This window comes from Aplysia californica, unplaced genomic scaffold (genome assembly GCF_000002075.1).
Source record: "Aplysia californica isolate F4 #8 unplaced genomic scaffold, AplCal3.0 scaffold00971, whole genome shotgun sequence".
In the NCBI taxonomy this organism is placed as follows: domain Eukaryota; kingdom Metazoa; phylum Mollusca; class Gastropoda; order Aplysiida; family Aplysiidae; genus Aplysia; species Aplysia californica.
The window spans coordinates 7,720-7,967 of record NW_004798241.1 but is presented as its reverse complement, the minus strand read 5'-3'; positions in this window follow the sequence as shown (position 1 = coordinate 7,967).

Below are 248 nucleotides of genomic sequence, written 5' to 3'. Positions count from 1 at the left end.
TTTCGACAGTGTCTGCCGGCCCAGCTCATAGATCTCACCTTCCAGGACTGTCTCAACGGATGACCCCCCCCACCAAACGCTGGCTAGTGCAGCTACAGCAGAATCTCGCCGACACCACTCCAGATGCCAGTGGGAACAGGCCCCTCTAAACGTGTGTGTGTGTGTGTGCAATCTGCAAGAATGTGAGGACAGAGTGCATGGAGGTGTTGCTGTTAACGGTGCCGTTACTGTGGTTCAAATCTGATCCT